The sequence below is a fragment of the Zootoca vivipara genome, chromosome 6 (assembly GCF_963506605.1).
Source record: "Zootoca vivipara chromosome 6, rZooViv1.1, whole genome shotgun sequence".
NCBI lineage: Eukaryota > Metazoa > Chordata > Lepidosauria > Squamata > Lacertidae > Zootoca > Zootoca vivipara.
Window position 1 is genome coordinate 16,965,902 of NC_083281.1, and position 24,999 is coordinate 16,990,900.

General features: G+C 51.4%; 1 protein-coding gene across 4 annotated transcripts in view; it reads right to left on the reverse strand.

Moving 5' to 3' along the window:
- SIPA1L3 (signal induced proliferation associated 1 like 3) overlaps positions 1-24,999 on the reverse strand; it is a 78,792-nt gene that overhangs the window by 36,909 nt on the left and 16,884 nt on the right. The window contains exon 1 of one of the 4 annotated variants that reach the window (XM_060275504.1): positions 19,719-23,188. The exons of 2 other annotated variants lie outside the window; for them this stretch is intronic. The gene's annotated coding sequence lies outside the window, so the exon portion shown is untranslated. Of the gene's footprint in view, positions 1-9,549; positions 11,053-19,718; positions 23,189-24,999 lie in introns of those variants that run through there. One more of the 4 variants, XM_060275505.1, reaches the window with a different exon arrangement.

The window sequence follows — 24,999 nt, forward strand, 5'->3', positions numbered from 1 at the left end:
GGGAGGAAAGGGCTACTAGCCACGAGGGCTAGGCTCTGCCTCACATTCTTCTGAATCCCTGCTGCTGGAAACAGCAGGAGGGGAGAGAGAGCTCTCGAAATCGGGTCCTGCTTGCGCGTTTCCCTGCAAGAGGCAACCGTTCAGCCCCTGTGAGAACAGGAGCCTGCGCTAGATGGGCCATTGGGCTGGTGCAGCGAGATCCCTGCTCTAATCATTCGCACAAAGCAAAGCCTCAACTGCGCCCCTTCCACACCCCTCCCTCCCTTTTCCATACAGACGCAAGCTACTCTTTAGAAATGTCAGGCTGGGGGTGGGCGGCCCACGTTCCTCATCTCAGCAGGTGGTGAAAGAGGCTCCTACCCAGAGGATGGCAGCGTTTCCACACCCAGGAGGCACAAATCTGTACTTTCACAGCCTGCCACCAACCTGCTGGGGGTGGCGGTGGCGGCAGGAGGCCTTTATAAAGCCAAACCCCTAGCCCTGCACTGGGTGTGTGTGCTCCTCTTAATTCTATTCCACCAGCCCCCCTCAAATGCTCCCCACCCAGGTGGGTGGGTGGCGGTCTCCGGTGATGGCAGCAGCCTCCTCTTAGAGGGCAGGGCTGGCAAGGAGTCTCCCCACCCCCACCCCACAAAAGCCCCTTTGTCCGGCTCTGGGAACAGGGCACCTTGGCAGGCCACCGTTACCCTCCTTGGCAGCCTCACAGAGTCTCCCTTGGCTTGGGCGCCCAGGGCCCTGTGAAGCGGAGGCAGCTTGGGGGATTCCACCTTTCCAGGTGGGGCGTTCCCTTCCGTGGCGCAGGGACGCCCCGAGGCCACGTAGAGGCGGCCTTCAGCCAGCTTCCCGCTTGGCCTGCTGGGACTTGCTAGGTTCAAGGAGGGCAGAGGAAGCTCCTCTGCCACGCTGGCCCAGGCAAGCGGCATCATAAGAAGAGACTACAGGGTGAGGCCACATCTAGTCTAGCAGCTCTCCCAGGGGCCAAACAGTTGCCTGTGGGGAGACAGAAACTCTCCCCTCCTGCGGTTTCCAGCAATTGGGATTCAGAAACATTGCTGCAGAGGCAGGACAGAGTTACAGTGGAACCTCGGTTTACGAACGTAATCCATTCCACGGGGGCGTTCGTAAACGGAGGCATCCGCTCCCCAAAGGCACGCTTTTGCGCGTGCGCGCAGCGTTGATAAAAGCGCATCTGTGCATCTGATGCCGTGGAACCCAGATGTAAACATTTCCGGGTCTGCAGCGTTCGTAAACGGAGGCGTTCCTAAACAGAGGTAGTTGTAAACCGAGGTTCCACTGTATTAACATGGCTAACAGACATGGATAGCCTGGCCTTCCATAAATTTGTCTAGTCCTATTTTATAGCGACCAACAAGGCCATGTTGGTGGCCTTATCATGCCTGGCAGCCATCAGCAGCCCTCACCTCCATGAACTTGTCTGATCTTCTTTTCAAGTTATCCAAGTTAGTGGCCATCGCTGCCTCCTGTGGCAGGGAGTTCCACAGTCTGCACTGCGTACATATGCTCTTTATTTAATCCGTCCTGACTCTCCCAACATTCAGCTTCATGGGATGCCCATGGGTTCTGGCGTTATGGGAGAGGGAGAAAACCTTTCCCCTCTCTGCACCATTTTATAATGTCACCTCTTCCTCGCCTCTTCTCTGAAGGCCAGAGAGGTTCAAATGTCCACAAGGATGGGGAAGTTCACTGCCTGAGCAGGAAGCGTACTTGCAGTGCCAGAGAGGCTGCCTCTACTCCACAACGGCACCGCCTGCCTTTTTCGAGAAAACCTGACCAGCTTCCAAGCTGCATATTTGTCAAGGGCGCAGTGCTCTGAGCGAACAACCCTGGGCTGCCGGAAGTTCAGGTCCCACAAGCCACTTCAGTTCAATTCAATAGCTTTATTGTTCTAGCCCAAGGCCATGACAACTTCGTAGCAATAGTATTGATGAAATAATGCAAAACAGACATCCATGAGACAAACCGACATCCAGGCATGAGAGAAAGAAGATACCAGAAGCAGCGGCAAAACAGCTTACAGAGATTTTATCTAACTCATTTTTCCTGGGCTTTTTCTTGCGGTCAAGGCATAAAGAACCACTTTATGCACTGCAAAGCTATTATCATCCCTCAGGCGGAAGTGAACTGTTTCAGCCGGGTGAACCTGCTTTCTTTTGCAAGCTAAGGCTCCCAAAAGCGATCTCTTGGGTCTCCATATAAGGGGCAGGCTAACAGATGGCAAGAGGTGTCTTCTACCCGAGGCTCACCACAAACTCAAAAGCCTGTCTGCGTGCAGGACTGTGTTGTAGAGGCCAACACAAGCCACGTGCAAACGCTCTGCACAAAGCTGTGAGCCGGAAGGTCTTGGCACTCCGTTCAAAGGAGAACCTCCCTGCTTGAGAGACACAGCAGAAGGCTGTAGGCCAGAGGCTCCCAGCATGGCGCCCTGCAGAGGTGCTCGGGCCACAAGTCCCACCAGCCCCTGCCCGCAGGACAAGATGCTTGGGGATGATGGAAGCTGTAGCACAGCGACATCTGCAGGGCAATGCCTTCATGATAAAGTTCTTACCCTGGTAGGGCATAGCCTCCCCTCTCCCGTTGGTCTGTAAGTATTTGATGTTTGAGTCTTGGTTTTCTTCCATTCCAAATAAATCTAGCGATGTCTTCCCTCCAGCTTTTAAAGCATTTCATTCCTCCCAATATTGGAATGGTTCGGAACAGGAAAATCATTTTTGGTAGGATGTTCATTTTGACTCCTGAAATCCTGCCCCAAAGGGCAATGCCTTTGCCTTCTCTGGCCAGAGACGATTCCCCAAACTTCCCACCCGGCTCAAGTAGAGGGGAGCAAACAGTACCACCCGAGTTTGTGTTGAACGGGCAGAGATGTGCCTACAGCAGGCAGGTGCTGCAGCTGCAATCTCCGAGCTCTGTGATGAGCCTGTCTCTGTTGCCCAGACCCCCTGCCTGGCAAAGCTGGCACCCAGCGCATGCCACTTGCCTTCCAGGAACACAAGATGCAGCACTGCTGCTTGTGGGAGTCAAGCCCAAAGGCAGGCAGAAACCCACATTAGGCTTACCCTAAAAACACAAATGGCCACAGCTGGCTCCAGTAAGAGTCACCCGGGGGGGGGATGTGAGCCTGCTCAGTCCAGCTGCAGCTGCCCAGCACAGGAGACCTGACCCGGATGGTGGTGATACCAAAGGAACAGAGGAGGCCTTTGTGGGGCTGAGCCAGGTAGAGGTTCAGCCAGCAGCGCTCGGGTTTCCAAAGCGGTGTTTGATCTGGAGGTCAAGGGCATCAGCCAAGCTGGATCCCACCCTGGGCCAGAAACCAGCACGTCCCAGATGGCTTCCTGTGGCACCTCAAGGGAACCCAGGCTTTTCTTGTACTACACTTGGGCAAAAAATAAAAATGAAAAATGAAAGGCACAAATATAGGATGGGTAATACCTGGCTTGAGAGCAGTACATGTGAGAAGAATCTAGGAGTCTTGGTAGACCACAAACTTGACATGAGTCAACAGTGTGATGCAGCAGCTAAAAAAGCCAATGCAATTCTGGGCTGCATCAATAGGAGTATAGCGTTTAGATCAAGGGAAGTAATAGTACCACTGTATTCTGCTCTGGTCAGACCTCACCTGCAGTACTGTGTCCAGTTCTGGGCACCACCCCTCCAAAGGAGGATACTGACAAGCTGGAACGTGTCCAGAGGAGGGCAACCAAAATGGTCAAAGGCCTGGAAACGATGCTTTATGAGGAACGACTTAGGGAACTGGGTATGTTTAGCCTGGAGAAGAGAAGGTTAAGGGGTGATATGATAGCCATGTTCAAATATATAAAAGGATGTCATATAGAGGAGGGAGAAAGGTTGTTTTCTGCTGCTCCAGAGAAGCGGACACGGACCAATGGATTCAAACTACAAGAAAGAAGATTCCACCTAAACATTAGGAAGAACTTCCTGACAGTAAGAGCTGTTCGACAGTGGAATTTGCTGCCAAGGAGTGTGGTGGAGTCTCCTTCTTTGGGGGTCTTTAAGCAGAGGCTTGACAGCCATATGTCAGGAATGCTTTGATGGTGTTTCCTGCTTGGCAGGGGGTTGGACTGGATAGCCCTTGTGGTCTCTTCCAACTCTATGATTCTATGATTCTTGAGACCCTTAACCAAGCGAAATCTAAGCTGGTCCCCTTTTTCTGATGGAGCTCAGCAGGATCACCTAGGTCAGTGGTACCCAAAGTAGGCACTAGTGTCTCCTGGGGGACAGTGGGATTACCTGGGAGGGGGGCGTTAAGAGGCAAGGGAGCAGCAGGGTTTGGGCGCTGGAGGTGTAAATGACTCCCAGGCTTTGGTGTTGCTCAAGCAAGTTCATCCACTTTGCCGGATTAATAAAACTACAGCTTTAACTGGATTTTGAATAAACACGCAATGAATCTGTTACTGTTTTGAATTTTATCGGGTAATTTTATCTTCTGTAGTGGGCCTTGCTTCCACCAAGAACGTGACAGGAGTTTGCATGCACAGCATACAGCTGCCAGACGGGGCTCCGTAGAAGTCAGAAACTGTGTGTGAGCATTCCACTTGATTGTGCACACGGTTCCTTATCCATAGAATCATAGAATCATAGAGTTGGAAGAGACCACAAGGGCCATCCAGTCCAACCACCTGCCAAGCTCCTGACAGGCTTGCCAATACCAGCTTTGCCCTCACCCTGTGCCCCAAACTAGACCAGTGTGAATGCGCTTGCTGACCCTAAGAACCAGAGGCATGCAAAGAGGTAAACCTTTCTCTATTTGAGCCATTTCGATCTCAATTCCACACAAAAAAAGTCAAGGAATAACCAAGAGATAAAGCACAGCTGTTGGGTGCAGCCACCTGAAATGGAGTTCTTCTGTTCAAGGACAAAATACAGTCATACCTTGGAAGTCAAACAGCTTAGTTTCCAAACGTTTCGGCTCCAAAACGTCGCAAACAGTGACTGTTCCGGTTTGTGAACTATTTTTGGAAGCTGAACTTCCAACGGGGCTTCCGAGGCTTCCAACTGGCTGCAGGAGCTTCCTGTAGCCAATCGGAAGGCATGCTTTGGTTCTCGAACGTTTTGGAAGTCAAACGGACTTCCGGAACGGATTCCGTTCAACTTCTAAGGTATGACTGTAAGAGCTTGGAAGGCCTGGTGCGGGGGCACAAAACAATCACAGTAACGTGGTACCTTGGTTCCCAAACTTAATCCCTTCCGGAAGTCTGTTCCAAAACCAAAGTGTTCTAAAACCAAGGTGTGCTTTGCCATAAAAAGTAATGCAAAATGGATTAATCCATTCCAGACTTTTAAAAACAACGCCTAAAACAGCAATTTAACATGAATTTTACTAACGAGACCATTGATCCATAAAATGAAAGCAATAATCAATGTAAAGGTAAAGGGACCCCTGACCATTAGGTCCAGTCATGACCGACTCTGGGGTTGCGGCGCTCATCTCGCTTTATTGGCCGAGGGAGCCGGCGTACAGCTTCCAGGTCATGTGGCCAGCATGACTAAGCCGCTTCTGGCGAACCAGAGCGGAAACGGCGTTTACCTTCCCGCCGGAGCGGTACCTATTTATCTACTTGCACTTTGACGTGCTTTCGAACTGCTAGGTTGGCACTATACTATAAAATAATTAAGACAGAATTGTAGATGATAAAAATTAAAATATATTTTTTCTTACATGCAACAGAGAGAGCTTTCTGGAAGACCCCCTTCCCTCTGACCAATATTTAAGCCAGGCTCCTGGGAATGCAGTAAGACTAGGGCCAAAAACTCTATTGTCAGTTAACTCTCCTTTTGCTTTGTATTTATGTACTTAAGCCTAGATTGGGTTTTTTGTTTTGTTTTTTGGCAGGGGAGATGTAGTATTGAATTTAATGCTTGCCAAATTGTTGGTTTTGGGTCATTTTTAAATTTCCTGACATGCTCAGTGTTTTATATATTTGTATTTCCAGTGCTCTGCATTTCAATGTTTGTAATGTTTGCTGTAAGCTACTTTGGGTGCAGCTCATGGTGGGAAAACAGCATCTAGGGAAACTCAATCAGTCATAGTTAGAGGGTAGTGCTAATAACACCAAGGTTGCAGGTTCAATCCCTGTGTGGGATGGCTGCATATTCCTGCATTGCAGGGGGTTGGACTAGATGACCCATGAGGTCCCTTCCAACTCTACGATTCTATGATTGTATCAGGGGAACGTCCGGTGCAAGCAGCCACACCAGGGCTCACCCTAGGAAGCCTTCGCGCAGGCATCCCCAAACTTCGGCCCTCCAGATGTTTTGGCCTACAACTCCCATGATCCCTAGCTAAGAGGACCAGTGGTCGGGGATGATGGGAATTGTAGTCCAAAACATCTGGAGGGCCGAAGTTTGGGGGTGCCTGCCTTCGCGGGACCCTCTTCTGGGGATGAGGGAAACGGCTTGCTAGGAGGCCAGCGGCACCCTGGGAAACAGCCTTAACCGAAGTGACCCTGGCGGGAGGGAGGGAGGGAGGCGGGCAGGCGAGATAATTCAAGACGACAACCTTCATGCAGAATCATCCCCGGCTGCTGATCCGTTTGCGGCCGCCCCACAAAGAAAATTGCAGTGTCTGATTTCATTTGGGGGAATCGTGGGAGCTGTCAACTCCAAAGCCTCCTCAGGCTCAGCAGGACCCTGGAAAGCACATCTGCTCTCTCTCTCACTCCCCCCACCACCACCCCCCAAAATACAGCAACGGGAGGATTCCTCAGCCTGCCTCTGCCAGGAAGGAGCAAGCAGCCCAGCTCCAGGCCTCGCTCTGTGGCCTGCGTGCCTCATTTTGCACCTGGCCATTGGCCACCTATGACCAGGTGAAGATGCCCAGGTGCCAGGTTGTCGCCTGACGTCTCCACCATCTGGAGGTAAATCCTGGGAATCCTTGGATCTGGGCTGTTTATCTCACACTCAAGACCACATCTTGTGGAATTCTATCTGTTGGATTTTATCTGCCCCATCGGAATGAATTTCAGGGACCAAAAGGCATATTGAAAAATGTGACTTTCAAAGCCGTCTGGCCCAAAAATGGCAACTAGGTGCCAAAATTGGTGACGGTAACCATTTGGTGGCGTACATCCAAGCTTCTAGCACTGCTTCCCCCTATCCTTGTACTGCATCTGGTTTAGACAGCTTCTGCTGCACGCTAAAGACATGCCTCCAGACCCTCCTGACCACAGACAGCAAAGGCTTTCCCTTTTTTAGAGTTAGTCGATTACATGCTGCTTCTGCCCAGAAGCACTTTACCTGCTTTTACAGTTGCATGCACACGGTTCTGCTTCTTTTATTTGCTTATTTGTTTATAATTGCATGGCCACAATGCTGTCACCTGCTCTGGGACCTTCCAGAGAAGGGCGGGTAAGAAACCCTGCAAATAATAAACCATTCAGCAAGAGTCATGCCGGGACGAAACGGTTGTTGTGGAGACGTTCTTAGCTTTGCACAGCAATGCTGCAGGCCACACCCCTCGCATTCCAGATTTTGGACCACGGCTTGCATTTCCCCCTACAGTTAGGTGCTCCCACATGTGCATGGGGGGGGGGAGGGCGGGAGAAGAGACATGAGGTGACAAAGCGTTGTGCCCCCCACGACAAATCTGCTAGTCTTCTCAAGGTGCCACAAGATGGTTTGATGATCTCAAAAAGGCACCTGCTTCACAGGCCCAGGCCTAACTCCCTTGGCCAGCCAGTCGCTGGGAGCTCAGCCAGCTTTGGGAAAATTCAATCACAGTCGCTTCTCGTCTCTGACATGCGTTAAGGAGCGCATGTCAGTGCACCAACAAGGTGGCACCAGCAATTCAAAAGCTGGCAACCACCACACAGCTTACGGCTGACTCATAGAACTGTAGAGTTGGAAGGGACCTCCAAGGGTCATCCAGTCCAACCCCCTGAAATGGAGGAATCACAACTAAAGCACCCCTGGCAGGTGGCTGCCCAACCTCTGCTTAAAAACCTCCACCAAAGGCACCCTATGTTGGCCAAGCCAGCTGTGCTAGTTGCCCTCCTGCCTTCAGATTAAAGGCACACCGCAAGAAAAATGGGGCTCTTAGGATCACCTTTCTCTTTTGGCATGGCTTGGGAGAACGCACACAAGGTCCATTTGAAGCACACCCCAGGAGGAAATAACAACAACAACAACAACAACAACAACAACAACAATTTATTATTTATACCCCACCCATCTGGCTGGGTTTCCCCAGCCGCTCTGGGTGGCTTCCAACAAAATATGAAAAATGCAATAAAACAACAGACATTAAAAACTCCCCTAAACAGGGCTGCCTGCCTCCCCCCCCCACCAAGCCTGGAGACCTGCCCCCCAAGAAAAAATAGGGGGGTGGGCTTATCCAGAGGCCTTGAGAAAGGAGAAGTAGGAAGAGGGGGCTGCAAACCTGCAGTCCCATGCATTGATGGATCGCCTATTAAAAATGCTCGCCAGGGTCGATGTTTCTGGCAGGAGGGAGGGAGCATCCATTGAAGCAATTCTTCAAACAATGACCCTTGTGGGGGAAGGCGGAGAACAGGTGCCCCCTCCCTCCCCAGCCACAGAGTCAGATGGCCAAGCAGCAGCAGCAATGCCTGGAACAACACGGAAATTGCAAAGGCAATTAAAACAGACTGAATTAATCAGGAAAGAGTAGGAAATGGCTCTGTCTTTCAGAGAGGGACTCGCAGGCAGGCCAGGCCTCAGAGGGGAAGGGGGTGGGACTCAAGTAATGGAAAAATATACAATGGCCTCTCCAAGTCAAAAGTTCACAGCCCAGAAGCCAAAGGCCCTGAACTAAGGGGCCGAGTGAGCATTTTGGCTTCATTAGCCCAAAGGCAGCGGCTGCCCCTTGCAAGCAGCTGTGACACCCGGGCTTGAAGGTATACCTGGAATTTTCTGAAATACAGGCATGCATTGCAATACGTTGGGCGTGCTGTTTTTTGACAAGCACCATGAGACAGGGCTTTCAAAGGCTTCCCCTGCAGCAAAGAGAGCTCCCCGGATTTCTTAAAGAAATCAACGAAATGGCAGGTCTCCTGGCTTGCAGGAACGGTTTGCAAAACAACAACAACACCCCAATTCCACAGTCACTGCAGTTTCCTCGCACCCCACTATATTGAGATAAATATGATTTATTACTTGCGCTTCACCCGAGGGTCCCCAGACGAGGTCGCAAAGATTTAAAATAAAACATTAATTGCTTTTTTTAAAACAACAACTTTGCCATTGCAAAAAAAATTAAAAACAACCCACCATAACACCTAATAAGAAGCGACAAGAGCTCAATACCATTGCTTATATTAGATTTAGATTTCCTCTCTTTCTGTGTTAGAATCCTTCGAGTTTGTTTTCTCAAAGGAGATTACTTTCCCCATGTCAATGTTTTGGAAGAGTTTTAGGCTACTTTCACCACACCACCTGCCAACCCCCAACCCCAAGGAGTGGATCCCTTGCGCATCCAGCCCATGCTCCCTGACCGCTTCCTGGTGAACTATTTTCTCCCCCCGCCACTCAACCAACGTATGCTGCATTTATGCTCACAAATGCAACTTGCTTGCAGACCTGCATTTTATTCCTCATTGCAGGGGGTTGGGCTAGATGGCCCCTGGGTTCCCTTCCGACTCTGTGATTCTACCTTCTAGGTAAGAAGCAACGAATAAAGCAGCGATGGCCACCGACCCGGCTGGCTATAAAAGAAGATGAGAAGACGGCTGTCAATGTCTACCAGCTAGGAAGGCTGAGCCACAGCCTCCAGCTTCTGAATCCCAGTTGCTGGAAACCAGAGGAGGGGAGAGTGTTGCTCTCGCACTCGGATCCTGCTTGCAGATTTCACATAATGGGCACCTGGTCTGCCACGGTGAGGACAGGATGCTGGACTCGATGGGCCCCTGGGAGGATCCTGCAGGTTCTTCTTTTGCTCTTAATAAATCCTCCTGCCCTCTTATGGACCTTTTTCACAAAAGGGAAAATGAACTTGGTAAATCTGGATTTGAAAATTGGAAAAAATATTGGCTTATAGAAGAGCTGGATGTTAATGAGTGAATACTATATTTAGCTAACAGAGAACTGGAAGTCTTCTTATATTTTTTCTTGTTTTCTTTTCATCCTCTCTCTTTTTCCTTTCTTTACCTCCCCCCCTCCTTTTCCCTTCTGTTCCTTTTCAGATTAGATCTTGAAAACTTTTTATTTTATTTTATTATGGTGCATTATAAAAAGAAACTTTGCACTGGGTGTGGGCTTTTGCATATCCTTGGACAAGTATCCATAAAAACAGGTATGAAAAATAAAATGAAAATAAATCCTCCCCCCTCCAAGTGGTGCAGGACCACAGCAAACCTGCTCTGGCCACCATTTTCCTTGGCAGACATCCCTCTCCAAGCAGCTTCTTTGCCTGCCCCTGCTCTGCCTACCCTCGGGACCCTGGCACCCGTTTGATTCTAGGAGCCACCCCAGTCCCAGGAGACTGTGAACCAGAACCACGTTGCCTTGGCCAGCGCATATTCCTGTATGGCATGGGGTTCGGCTAGATCAGGGGTTCCCAAACTAAGGCCCGGGGGCCAGATGCGGCCCAACCGCCTTCTAAATTTGGCCCGCGGATGGTCCGGGAATCAGCATGTTTTTACATGAGTAGAATGTGTCCTTTTATTTAAAATGCATCTCTGGGTTATTTGTGGGGAATTTGTTCATATTTTTTCCCCAAAACATAGTCCGGCCCGCAACAAGGTCTGAGGGACAGTGGACTGGCCCCCCCCTGCTGAAAAGGTTTGCTGACCCCTGGGCTAGATGACAGTCAAGGTGCCTTCCAACTCTATGATTCTAAGTTCATGCTTTGGGTCATTTTAAATTCAATGGGCTATTTAATTTTTTTAAAATACCAGTAAAACGTTTTTCTTTTAAGAGTGACCTGCCGTTGGAAATGAAAATATATTCTATGTTACAGACTGGAAGGAGGCAGCGGCTGAAAGAGGGAGCACAGAATACAACAACCCTCCAGTGTAGTCTGGTGGTTATTTATCTGCACACACTAGTTGCAAGTAGGGTTGCCAGACTCAACAGAGGACAGGACTTCTGTGCCTTTAATTGCCCTGCTCTCTTTTGAGTCTGGAAACCTTAAAGAGAAACCAGCAGACCCTTTGCTTGGAAATTAAACAAAGGGTCTGCTGGTTTCTCTTTTAAGGTTTCCAGACTCAAGAGAGAGCAGGGCAATTAAAGGCACAGAAGTCCTGTCCTCTATTGAGTCTGGCAACCCTAGTTGCAAGGGGGGGGGTGTATGTGTGAAGTTTCTCAGAGGGGCAGCCTTGGGGGAGAGCATGCTTAACCCTTTCCCGGCAGGCACACCCTCTGCTTCCTCACCCAAGGGACTCTCTCCTGTGGGCAAGAAAGCAGATGGGGGACAATTTTGATCTCAAGCAGCCTGCAGGAAAATGGTTAATTGCTCCTTCCCAAGGGTGGGGGGGATGAGTAATTAACTGTTTAATTGCCAGCCACTTAAGACCAAAACTGTCCCCCATCTGCTTTCTTGCCCACAGGGGAGACTTCCATTTCCCAGAGTTCATCTGCTACGCACAATGACAGATGCAGTCCTTCTTTGGCTGTGGCTTTAAAACGCGGCAAAGGAAATTATGGTTTGGATTTCCAGCTTCAAATCCCCAACAAACACACACCTCCCACCCTCAAATCCAGCAGATCGTGCTCCTTTAAAGTAAACTACAGAATCATAGAGTTAGAGGGGACCCCTGAGGACCATCTAGTCCAACCCATTGAAATGCAGGACAACGCAGCTGCCCCAGACGGGGATTGAACTCGCAACCTTGGCATTCTCAGCACCACGCTCTAACCAACTGAGTGATGCCACCGCCTCAGTTTAAAATCCTCCAAGGAAGAAGAGTCTACCAATACCCGAGGGAGTCCCTTGACTTGTGAGCAGGACACACTGCCATACTCCTGGCACTCGTAAGGCGCCAAACTAGCATTCCCAGCTCAGCTAGAAAGGGAGGGAGCTTTGCACCCAGGACAGGAATCCTGCTGCCTCTCTGGTCCAGGTGGGGGCAGCTCTGGCCACACCTGAGCACAGCCAGGTGTTCCTCGGTCCTGTTTCAACCCTAAAGGGGCTTCAGAAAGGACTAGCCACCCAGGGGTTGCAAGCCAGGGCCAGTCCTGACCTCAGCCACGGAAGCGACAGCGGAAGTCCTCTGTTACCATAGAAACCTGGAGCAGCCCAGCCAGACCGTTCAAAGTCCCGGCCTCTGAGGCTGAGACCCAATCGATTCCTCTTGCAACCTGCCTGCAACCGAGCGGTGATTTATGGCCGGGGCTCTGAAGGGCTGTGCAAGTCAGAGCTCAGCCGTGGTCCGTGCCATGAGGACGCCGCCCCTGCAGTGGCCAAACACCCTGAGGCTTCTTTTCCACCTGCCTTCCAGGTTGCTTAACTCCCACCGTCAGCTTTTCCCACCGACGCACCCTGGTAACTCCTGACAAAAGGCAACCAATTGCTCACTAGGTGGAGCATAGAATTGTAGGGCCGGAAGGTACACCCAGGGGCCATCTAGTCCAACCCCCCACAATGCAGGGATCTCAGCTAAAGCATCCCTGATGGTCAGCCAACCTCTGCTTGAGACACCTCCACCTTCCGAGGGAGTCCGCCCCACTCTCAAACAGCTCTTGCCGCCAGGAAGTTCTTCCTTAGGCTTAGTTGGAATCTCCTTCCTTACCACTGAAAGCCATGGGTTCGGGTCCTGCCCCCTAAAACAACAGAAAACAAGCTTGCTCTGTGTTCCACAGAGCAGCCCTTCAGATATCGGAAGATGGCTCTCATATTTGTAATGGATGCTCTAGCTGCGTTGCTGGGGGGGGGGCGGGGTTGGATTGGATTTGATATTTCAAATTGCTGCGACTTCCCTGAGTTGCATTTATTGTTTTGATGAATTTGTAAAGCTGTTCTCCCTTCCCTGGGGGGTTGTCTGTATGAATATGTATTTTATTCTGAATCCATATTATGGGTCATTGGACCGCAATAAAGATTATATTATTATTATTGTAATATATTTTATCATGGTGACCGCAACACTTGTTGCTTTCTCAATGCTATCGTGTGCCACTTTGAGCTCAACAGCCATTGTTGGGAAAGTTGAAAATGCAGGTATCAAATCAAATGCCTGCATTGAAGGGGACTGGACTAGATGACCCTCGGGGGTCCCTTCCAACTCTATGATTCTATGAAATCCTGTGCTGCTGCAGAGCCAAGGAAGCGCACAGCTCACCACATCGACTGACGGCCCCAGGCTGCAAAAAGCACTTTGCGTGCATTCTCTCTGCTGCCCTGCCAAGGTAGGCAAGACAATAAGAGGCCTCCCAACACAGCCCTGGGTGCAAAAACGGGGGCTGGCACCCTTCCTCGGGGTCCGAAGGCTTCAACCCAACACCCCTGGTGGTCTGACCTGGACTCCGCTGGGAGGAACCTGGGCTGCCACTGGCTCACTTATCCCGGTGGCAAAATGGGCCGGATGGGCGCCTGGCCTGGCCTCTTGCTTCCCAACGGCCTCACTGCTGCATCACACTCTGGGTAGGAGCAGCAGCCCCTATGCCATGGGGGAGACCAGGGGGAGACCGGCACCTGCCTTGCACACAGCAGCCACAGGTGCTCCTCCGTGCGGGCAGAAGGGGCATAGGGAGGGGGTCAAGAGCCTTGCAGGCCAGGAAGAGCAGTAGGATTCACCCCCTGCAGCAGCTGAGCCCCGGCTGAGCTCCCTCAGCCAAGCCAACCTCCCTTGCACGCTGCATCCCCTGCGGCCGTGGCAATGGCGGCGGCGGCAGCAGCTTAGGGAAGAGCAGGCAGAGAAACCCGTCTGCAGACAGCCCAAATCCCCTCTTCCTCCAAGTCAATCCCCAAGCCAGACTCCTCAAGCAGAAGCCCCCCAACCCTTGGGAAAAAAAATACAGTAGTCATTTTTTGCGAAGCACACAAGCCGAACAGGCTCTGCCGACTGCCGGGGGTGTGGGTGTCATTCTCCTGCCCAGGAACATCTGCCATGGCCCATCCAGTCCAGCATCTTGCTCTCACAGTGGAGGTGGCCCATGTTGTTGTTGTTGTTGTTGTTAGGAGAGCTTTGGAAGAAGCAGTCTGGGCCACGGATGACTCCTTGAGGTTTTTCAAGGAGCAGGTGGACACTAGCCTGTCTCAGGGCACGGGACTGGGCTCCAGTGTTAGAAACACAGCTATGTAAGCTAGTCGCCAAATGGCGCCTTAAATCTAGGTTGCGGTGGCCACAACGGACCGTCTGTTCACCAGGGGGTTGGACTGGATGACCCTCGGGGATTCTTCCAGCGTTACAATTCTATGATGTCAACTACATTGCTTGTCTGCAGCCTGCTCTTACAGCAATTCCCTTGTGCCAGTGTTCAAGAAGAAAAAACACACACCCTGGAAATGGAAAGGGAATTAACTATGGACTAAGGTGGAGGTTTTCAAAGTGTGGTCGCCAACTTGGCTCCCTGTAGTCACAGCTGGACCAAAATGCGCCTGGGGGAATTTCGAAGACTGCTGGGCTCCAGATCCCACAGGACTGCTGCTGGTAACCTTACAAGCCTTCCTTCCGAAAGCTTGCACCGAGTCCCAGAATTCCTCAGGGTTTCTCCCCAAGGGCGAATGTAGTCTTGACACTGCAAGATGTGCAGGGTGTGCAAGACGCCAGCCCTTTGGAGCAGCCCTGCTGGCGAAAACCCTGCTTGGGAGCCTGCTAAAAAGCAGCAGCTGAACGAGGCACATGGCAGGCCCTCTTGCCTTTGGAAGGGGAAGGTCTCAGAGGCTAGGGGCCTGGCGTTTCAGGTTCCAACTGAGTCTCCAAGGGCAGCCCCACGGTCCCCGAGGAAACCGTTCCCGGGTTGTGGAGCTTGGCTGCCACAGAGAGAACAGCTTGTTTGCTTTGTGACTCAGTGAGCAAGGGAGGAGGAGAGCAGGCGGGCGAAGGCCTTTGCCAAAGCATCACTGTACGCTTGCTAGGCTGAGAAGCCACAGTTGCACACCCACAGAGCTAGGAGGCTCTGCCCGCCTTGACTCTGGCCGAAAAAGCCGTTCTGTGCTGTTATCTCCCTTTGCTCTGCCTGTTCCCCAGCATGGTGTGAGAAAATGCAATCTTCACAAAGGCCATTCCTCTCTCCAGGAGGGCAGAAGAAGCAAGGCTCCCTTCTCATCCTGGGATCCTCTCCACAAACGCCGCCCAGAAACAGGCCCCATGTAGGGGTACCCTGCTGCGTCCAACAGGGGTGACAAGACACCCCCTAAAAAGGCACCAGCAATTGCCACAAACAGACAGCGACAAGGGGGTGGGTATGAAGAGAGGCCAAAGCCCTGGGTGTGGAAATCGGGAAAAGACAAAAGCAACAGGGTGTGGGGTGATGGGGCAAGAGAGGAGCTCCTCCGGCAAATGCCAAGAACGCAGCTTCCATTTGCACAAGTGCGAGTTGGACACAGACCAAAGCCGCCTCCTGGAGCCCCGGGATTGCAAAGCGGAGAGAGCCCAACAATGAGCCTGCTCTGCAAAGCAAAGTCTCGGAGGCATCTGACCCGGACGCCGGCAATGCCGGGAAGAAAAGATGTTTACACCAGAATAATCACACTGTGCAGATCCCATTGAACCAGTCAATCAAAAAGGGCGACAGATGGCCAGGCCGAGTCGTAGCATGAATTAGGTACCGCACGAACCTAGGTGAGAGCCCTTGCGTGGGCTGAAGAGGACGGCAATCCTCATAAATGTGCCCAGAATGGCAGTGGCAGCTAATGGTCAATGCTCTGCCTCCCTCAGCAAATCGATGATGCAAGAAGAACAGCCATCCTGGGCACCCTCTCTGGGCATCTTCTCGCCAGTGTTTGAAATTCCCCAGGCGCTAGGCGCATTTTGCAGCTGCCCTGGGTCCAATTACAACCCCGTGGAGATATCTGGATGCCAGGTTGGCACATGGTTCACCCCCCTCCTCAGTTAATCCTTACAACGACCCTGCGAGGGAGGTTAAGAGGCTGCGACTGACTCCAAGGTGAGCTTCATGACAGTGGGGATTCGAACCCTGATCTCCCAGGTCCAACACTCGAACCACTACCCAGGGCTCCCCAAACTAAGGCCCGTGGGCCGGATGCGGCCTCTGCGAGCCAATTATGCGGCCCCCGATGACCCCCGCAGCCTGCTCTTATTGGCGCACCGTGGTGCGGTTGCCCATCTCCAGGTCGGCGCAGCACTAGAAATAGCTTGTGCGTGCACGCGGGTCGGAGGGCGCACTCCCATACGCACAGACGCCATTTCTGGTGCCGTGCCAGAAAAAGCGAATGTGTGCGCGCATGGGAGCATGTTACCCCACCCTCTGGCCTGCCATGCGATCAGTGCCGAAGGAACCGGCCCAAAGCTGGATAGGTTTGGGGACCCCCGCACTACACCACAATGGCTTCCTAAGGCACTTCTGCTATGGGGCATCTCTATAAATTAAGTAGGTGAATAAATATGGAGAAAGCCAAATGTCACTTAGAGAAGGATCTGACGCTTGAATTTTACTTATTCTGGTTTGTTTTATTTGATGTTTATTTGAGTTGTCAACTGCTTTGAGGTTTTTTTCACCTTTAAAATATGAAGCAGCATAGAAATGAAAAGAATATTAATAATAATGATAAAGCTCATGGCAAAAAGGGGCACCTAGACATTCTGTTGTGGCGACCGTAACCTAGGTTTAAGGTGCCATTTGATGATTAGCTTATATATCTGAGTTTCTAACACTGCCTCTCTATCTCTTTTCCTCTTCCCCAGAGGAGAGTTTGCCTTCAAACAGAGCGTGCATTTTTGGTTAGGCTGCGGGACTCTCTGGGGGCAGGCTACGAACAACAGCCCCAGGCTGAAAGATGCAAGCTGTTTCAGAGCAGCAGCTCCGGCACAAGCCTAATCAAAATGAACAGAAGCTCCTCCAATGCATGGGGGCAGACAAGCCAGAGAAAAGGCACCCTCATTTTCATTAGAGCCCAGACTGGAAAGGCAGATGCACCCGGGTTCGAATCACCCGGTTCCAGGGTGCTTCGAACCAACACCACAACGTTCTCCTGGCAAAACTAACTCTGAGGCGAATTGCTTTCCCAGGGCTTGTAGGGAGGAAACAGGCACTTGATTCATTCACAAACATGTTAGAAATCCATGTGAAATCCATTCCATGCATTCCCTCTAGATATGCAGCGCTGCATCCGAAATGTTCCAACACGATCGGAATACCAGCTTTTCTAGACTCGTCAGCCAGGGGGGGAAAAACTGGCAAGCCCAGAGGAAAGAGCTCGCCCCCGTCAAATCCTCTTGCACTGAACTACCGCACAGAAACTGATGCAAGCAAAACGACATGTGGGAAAGGGGACTCGCCTCAGGGGGACCATGCTAAACCCAGACCCCGCAATCACCACCTGAGCTTCGTGTGCTTCCTTCATGAGAGTTCCTTACATATATTTAGGTGTGCCAGGCAGAAACATTCCTCTTCAACCAGGTATTTTGGCTTCTAATCAATCTATGGCCTTTTAAAGCAGGGGTTTCTTCTTTAATGAATGTATGGGTTTGGGGTTTTTGTTGCTATTGTTTTGCTTTGGTTCTGTAAAGACGCACGGAGCGCCTGCAGCGAGAGAAGGAATCTAATAAATTTAATAGATAAAACAAACCTGGGCCAAACTGGGTTCAGAACAAGGATAAGGGGGGGGCAAGGCACGGGTTCCACATGGGACAGGAAATCACACCATCCCCTGAGGTAAGCAGTGTTAGAAACTCAGATATATAAGCTAGGCGCCAAATGGCATCTTAAACCTAGGTTGTGGTCACCACAACAGAATGTCTATTCATCAGGGGGTTGGACTAGATGACCCTGGGGGGTCCCTTCCAACACTACGATTCTACACTCTCAGCTACACTGCTTGACTCTAGCTTGCTCTTACAGCAACTCACTTATCCCAGAAGGAGAAACACACACAGCAGAAATGGAAATGGAGTTAACTATGGGCTAAGGCAGAGCTTTTTTAAACTGGCACCCAGAAATCTCCAGGTAGTCGCAATTTGGCACGCGCTCATAGCAAAATGTGCCTGGTGCCTGAGCAATTTCAAACCCTGGAGGTGAGCTATTGGTAACAAGCTTCTGCAAGCCGAAGTCCACCTCAAGAACACGGACACCCAAGTCGGGCACGGATAGTGGCTGAGTCAACAGCACACAAGAGCCGCAAATCCCCCTGGACACAAACCTGTGGTCCCTTATGACACCTGGACGAAGGGAAACCTCCTTGAAAAGCAGCCTAACCTCAGCCTACACAAAGCGATCACTCTCAAGCACTCAAGGACCATTCTCCTATCAAGAAGGTCAGCAAGAAGTTGAAAGTGTTTGCACATGCAAAGGGAGACACAAGTACAAGCCCCCGCCCCGAATTCCTGGCTTTCTCCTTCGGTCCTGGACGCACAAGTTGCTTATCTGGAGACCCTGTTCCTTGTGAATGACATACTCCTTCTCATCCTCCTGTCTGGGCTCCTTCCAAATCAGTCTTCCCAGCACGGCTCTTGTAAGGAGAAGGAAGCTCACGGCATGTCATCCCCATTACTCACGTCTTGCTGCTGTGACATTTCCTCCAGGAAATGAGAAATGAGTTAGAAGGCGAACAGGGAGACGGGGCAGCTGGCCGGTGTGGTCGAGCCACAGGCATCATCAGTTTGCACTGGGAACAAAGCACCCTTGGTTCGGGGGGGGGGGGCTTGCTTCCTCCTGAACCCAAGTCTCTCCCAGGACCTATTTCCAACGCTCTAGCCACTACACCACACTGCTGTGTCAGTTCCATGCTGGAGAGCTGCTCCATGGACCCTGGGAAAGCTGCAATCCCGGTGCCAAAAGAATTGCTTGGGGAGATATAGATATATATATATATATATCTGATCCTGAAATGTCACATATAGTGAAGTATTAGGAAACTAGTGACTAAAGGAAGGGAACATGTGTTAGTTCTTGAGTCTCCGCCTGCTCCTCCTCCGAAGGGGCACCCACAGATTCCCTCTGGGATCCCCTAGTCTGCATGCTGCGGCTTCCTCCCCACAGGCTAACTCCCGGGGGGCCACCGATTCATCGCTACTGGGCTCCCTGCTCACAAAGCACAAATCCCCACTCCAAGCAAAGCTCATGGAAACTGGCTGGTGGGAGGGGGGGGGTTCTCCTTGGCTTGGCAGCTACTCGAAGCCAAAGGAAATTCCAAGGAGCCAGAACATAACACTCTGGGGCTGGGCAGCTATGGGAGAGGAGAGGGAGGGAGGGAGGGAGGGGAAGGGCAGCAGCACAAGGAAGGAGCAAAAGCAGCCCTCTGCTTTTTCCGAGGAGGGGAGAGAAGACACAGCTGGCTTTTGAGGCAGCTGTTGAAGGTAGCAGATTAACTTCCCTGGCCAAGGAGTGGATTGCAATAAGTGAAGGATTAAAGGAAAGGAAAGAAGAGGAGAGGCAGCGCAAAGGGGCCAGAGAGAGCTCAGGAGGAAAGGCTCAACAGACGCAAACCAGGAAGGCATGCAAAACTGGCCCCACAGCCTGTGCAGGCTGCAGAAGGGGAACAAGGCTGCCTTGGCGGGGTATGAATAAGGATATATCAATATTAACCACCAGCAGAACAGGGGCACAAGGCCAGCAGCCCCCTTTAAGGGCCGCTGCTGCCTCCCTTCCAAGCTGCCGGGAATTTGCACCTGTGATGAGGAAGGATTGGCGACGTTTCAGTCCATTTCCATATCCGATCCATTACAAATGTCCAAGATTGATTCAGCACCTGCAAGGCTTCTCCCTGGAAGGAGGTGGAAGAGAGAGTGGTTGTTGCAGGGGCCGCAGAGGTCATGCCGACTGGCCTTGCCAGGTGCCCAGGAAGGAGCTTTGTCCTGCTGCTGCCGCTGCCTCCTGGCCGGCCTCGCGAGCGAGAGGCAGTCCCAATGGCCAGGAAAGGCTCGGCTCTGTGATTCCCACGCTGCCAGCCAGGAGCTGGGCTGCGGTTGAGGAGAGGCAGACAAAAGGCCAGCGCTGGCTGGCTGGCTGACCAGTGACGGTGCCAGGCCTCAAGTGGGAGGCTGGTCAAGCCCAGAGGGCGGCTGAAGCAGCACCAGAAATGAGCAGCCCACAGGGAAGCAGCAGCACAGGAACCCACAGCAGGGCCCAAGGTCTTGCAAAAGCAGACAGAGCTCACACCTCCAGCTTCACCCTCTGCACATCCTGCAGGCTTCCTTCCCCCTACACCACCAGCCCCTTCCAGCCTCCCCCTCTCCACTACTGGCTGGGCCAAGATCCACCCCGCAACTCAGTCCCTGGCCTACCGCAGACCCCACGAAAGGTTGGTTTGCAGCAGCACCCAGAATGTGCCTTGCAGGGTGAAGAAATCATACCAAGGGAAACACTCGGACGCTCAAAAGCGGCATAGAAATGGGATGAAAAATAAACGAGGATCCTGAGGAGGCAGGGTGTGTGTGTGTGTGTGTGTGTCTGCCTCAGCACATTCCACCTTTGGCTGCCAAGACAAAGTCCCCTGGCATGTGCGATGCCATCTCCCCACGCCTAGGTGGCTCAGGTGGCACTTTGCCCTTGAAGTCCCTGGACTCAGCCCCTTCCTGCCAGCAAGGGGCAAGCACCCCCTGCCAGCAGCAGCATTGTTGCATGCCGACTTTTTAGGTCCATTAGTGTTTATAAGTGTTTGGTTTCATTTGCTTTCGTTTCTGTTCCGAGGTAAAATGACTCTTCCAACTCTATGATTCTATGACTCATTCAAAAGGGTATTAACAGGCTGGAAGGTAGGCAGAGGAGGGCGGCCAGGATGATGGAGGACCTGGAAGCCAAGCCTGATGAGGAACAGACGGAGAGATGACACAATGGCCATCTTCAAATATCTCAAGGAATGTCCCATGGAAAATGGAGAAAGCTTGTTTTCTGCTGCTCCAAAGGGGAGGACCCGATCCAAGGGATTCAACATTAGGAAGAACTGGGAGCCATGCAAGGTGGCACCTTCCTTCCAGTGTTAGAAACTGAGATATGAAAGCTAGGAGCTAAATAGCACCCAAAACCTAGGTTATAGGCGCTGCCGCATGGGAGTGTCTAGGCGCGCTTTTTTAAATAGCAAGAATACAAAGCTGCAAAAAACAAAGCCATATTTCCTTTCACCATCCCCCTAATATTCTTATGAGGGTCCTTTCTCCAGTCTTCAGAGAGTGGCTGGAAGTCGGGAGGCAGAAAAAGGCACCCCGAGCTCAGAAACTGCTTGAGCGAATGAAATTCCCTGTCGCAAAATGTGCCTGGAACAATGGGAGTTTCGAACGCTCAGCTCCCCCCAGGAGCCACAGTATTTTTGCGGGAGGAGCCAGTATTTTTTTCTGCCTGAGATTTTCTGCATTCAAAGACTTGCCAGACTTTCGCCCCCTCCTTCCGCGGCCCCCGCCCTGGGCCCAGAAGCCAAGCCCCAGCTTTCTCGGAGGTGCCTTCCTCTGGAGAGGAGCCTCTGCTCCAAGACCACCTCCTACCGGTAGCTGCCTGGCTGTCGGCTGGAAGTGGCAGCAAAGGGAGGCAATTTAACAAATCTATGACTGGAGGGGAAGCGGTGGGAAACTGTAGGCAGGGCGGCCAGCCAGAAACATCCCCTACGCAAACTGGAGCAGGCATCAAAGATTTATGGGGGCATTAATTTTTTATTACTAGGGAACGAGCGGCTCTTCGTGTACATGCGGCACACAAAGGGGGGGGGCGGTTCCAGGATTTGAAAAGGCAAAGAGTTACGCTGCTGCATCAAATGGGGGGGGGGAGATTTGCTGGAGATAGAAAAACCCCAGGCAAAGCTTAATGTCTGCAAAAGGCAGGGAGGAGAGGAGAGAGGAAAGAAGGAAGAAGAAACAGAGAGGGAGAGGAAGAAGGAGGAAGAGGGCCAGATTCCCAAAGACAATTCCATCACTGGCTGGAAGCTTCCATTCATTGCATTGCCCCCTTGAGCTCCTTGCAGGCGAGGGCACCTTCTCAAAGAGGCATCTGCTTCTTTTCCGCTGCCCCAGCAAGCGGCAGAGGAGGGAGTCTTGCATGGCTGAATTTTCCAGCGCTGGGGAGTCTTGCCATCTATGGACAACCTTGTAGGCCTCTCAGCCAGCCTCCACCTCTGAGTCCCAGGTGGGGCTTTCAAACGCACAGCAGCCACTGTTGGGTTGAGAGCCTCCCGGCAGCCCCAGGCCGTCGTGGCATAGCAGTTTGAGGGTACCAAGGAACAGACCACAACAGGCACTTGAACCAACAGAGTGCCCACCAGCTGTTGCTGGGCTACAACTCATGTCAGCTGCAGTCAGCACGGGGCCAGGGATTATGTGAGCTGGAATCTTACAGCAACCGGAAGATAGCAGTGTTTGAAATTGGCCAGGCCCCATGCCTGGGACGCAGGTGGCGTTGTGGTCTAAACCACTGAGCCTAGGGCCTGCCGATCAGAAGGTTGGCAGTTCGAATCCCCGTGATGGGGTGAGCTCCCGTTGTTTGGTCCCAGCTCCTGCCCACCTAGCAGTTAGAAAGCACGTCAAAGTGCAAGTAGATAAATAGGTACCGCTCCGGCGGGAAGGTAAACGGCGTTTCCATGCGCTACATGACCCAGAAGCTGTCTGCGGACAAACGCTGGCTCCCTCGGTCTATGGAGCGAGATGAGCGCCGCAACCTCAGAGTCGTCCACTACTGGACCTAATGGTCAGGGGTGCCTTTACAAGTTAAGCTTTACAAGTTAAACTTGCTTGGCTTGGGCGCCAAGGTGGAGCCTGACACCTCCACCATGTGGGGAATCCTTGAATCTGGACTGTTTTCACACATTCAGACCCTTTCCTTTAGAATGCTATCAGTTACAGTATATTTCATCTGCACAATAAGAATGATGTGCTTCTTCTGCGCAGCCTGAGCAAGAGATGTCACCATTAAGAAAAGGAGGTCGGGGTAGGCCAATACATATGTGGACTGTCCCCGGATCAAGTGATTTTCCTCTTTCAGTTCTCAAAGCTCTTAACTTAGCTCAAGGTTATAATCTGAACTAGCCAGATGTTTAATGGAGAATCAAACACAGTCGGCCCATCAGGCAACTAGACATTTCATTTTGGCAACTACAACCTTGGTTTAAGGAGCTGTTTGGCACCTAGCTTATATATCCAAGTTTCTAACACTGCCCACTCCCCACTGGCAAATCTTCAATAATGGCCAAACAAGCAAGTAGTTGGCAGACAAGTGATACAGTGGATGGAGAGGAGAAGTGGAGCTTCTCTGCCAAGGCCAGCTTTTCAGGACAGAGAAGCTCCACTTCTCCTCTCCATCCACTGTATCACTTGTCTGCCAACCACTTGCTTGTTTGGCCATTATTGAAGATTTGCCGGTGGGGAGGGGGCAGTGTTAGAAACTCGGATATATAAGCTAGGTGCCAAACAGCTCCTTAAAGACTCCATCTCACAGATTCTTACTAAGCCCCAAGTAAACGATAAACTTTAAAACTGAGTAGCGAGGTGGCAATTCAGCCCTAACCCAATGTAATTATCAGTCCCCTTCAGTGGAACGCTGCCCTGCTCTGAGACACTGCCAAAGACAAAGCACTGCCAAGCTCAGGAGCATCTCTTGTGGGCACTGCACACAAACGTCCTTTGCAAAGAACGCTATTTATTAAACCTGAGTTCTTTATCCAATTGCTCACTCACTCAAGGAATTATCGGTTGAGTTACTCCCTCCCTTGAGCACGCACCACAGAGAATCAAGTCTGGCTCTGATTCAGGGGGATTAGAGCAAAAAAATGGGTTGCGGAGAGCTCCAGAAGGGCCTCTCCAAATTGGGAGAACAAGCAGCAAAAAGGCAAATGCAATTCAATGTAAACAAGGGCGAAAAGATCTGAATTTCGCATACCGGTATATGCTCACGGGATCTGAGCTGGCTGTGACTGACAAGGAATGAGGCCTTGGGGTGGGAGTGGAGAGCTTGAGGAAGACTTCGACCCCACGTGCAGCAGTGGTGAAAAAGGCCAATTCCGATCAGGATCATTAGGAAACAGAATGAAGGTGAAACTGTCATTTATACGTAGCTATGGCATAAACACCACTGCATAGAGTGTGCCTCAAAAAGGGCATTGCAGAGCTTGGAAGAAGCTCAGAAAAGAGGCTAGCAGAATGACCAAGGGACTGGAGCAACTTCACTATGAGAAGGGGGCATGATGTTTGGAGCTTTCTTGTTGAGAAAAAAGGTGAAAAAGAGGGGACATGACAAGAACCTGGAAGTCTGGGAAAGTGGAAAGAGAAAAAAAAAGATCATAAGAAAAAGAAGAGGGTGTTAATATGTTTATTTGCTTGTTCACCTGAAGTTGCAGTGATTTCAAGCCATAAGAAAAAAAAGAGAACCCAGAAACCCATGGATCAAAGTGAGCCAGGATGGCGAAGAACTGCTTTCAGGAAATGTGCACTCAGGAAAAAGGCAGTGGGGTCCCCCACAAAGCCCCCGTCCTGCAGAAAACTTCCTCTTGCCACAACAGGCCAGCCCCTGCCCACAGTAAGCTCAGACCCTTCTTCCAGACAGACAGGAGAGCCATTGAGAAGCAGAACTGGCCCATGGGGGCAGATTCCTCCAACTGTCACAACCCTCAGGGGGTGCCTTCCGACAAGGCAGGCATTGTATGAAGATAAGGGCCCATTGTGCCCACCCTGGCATCCATGGGTAAAGGCTTCCTGCAGGCTTATTTTCATATCCGGCATAAAAATAAACTGCACTCTTCGAGAAACAGAAAAGTTTCCTATTAAAATATTTCAGAAGAGTGCCGTGAAACATTTAAAGGGAGGGCTTCCAGGCCAAGAAGTTTAAAATTAGACCCCCAGTAACCTTGGACGCTGTGTCATGCGCTCCCAATTCCACGGAGAGCAGCTTGCCGGCCACTAAATCACCGTTGCAGGATGCTAGGTCTGCGGCACGGTGAAGGCATTGCCACAGTCACCGTCTCAAGAGACATCC